The following is a 233-nucleotide window of genomic DNA, read 5'->3' as shown; positions in this document are numbered from 1 at the left end:
CAAAAATAAATTGTAAAAAATAATTTATTTGGCATAAAATTACCAAATTATAAGGATAAAAAAGTCTTATTTTTTTATCATGCTTGTAAAAAATATATCAAAATACAATCTCTAAAATACATTTTGAGAATATATTTAATGTTATAAAATTAAAAAAATAAAAGATACTTTTATTAGCGTTTTCAAAAACTGAGAATAATTTTAGTGGCTTATTCTTAATTATATATAGTAGC

The sequence above is a fragment of the Arachis ipaensis genome, chromosome B01 (genome assembly GCF_000816755.2).
Source record: "Arachis ipaensis cultivar K30076 chromosome B01, Araip1.1, whole genome shotgun sequence".
NCBI lineage: Eukaryota > Viridiplantae > Streptophyta > Magnoliopsida > Fabales > Fabaceae > Arachis > Arachis ipaensis.
This window is presented reverse-complemented; position numbering follows the sequence as displayed.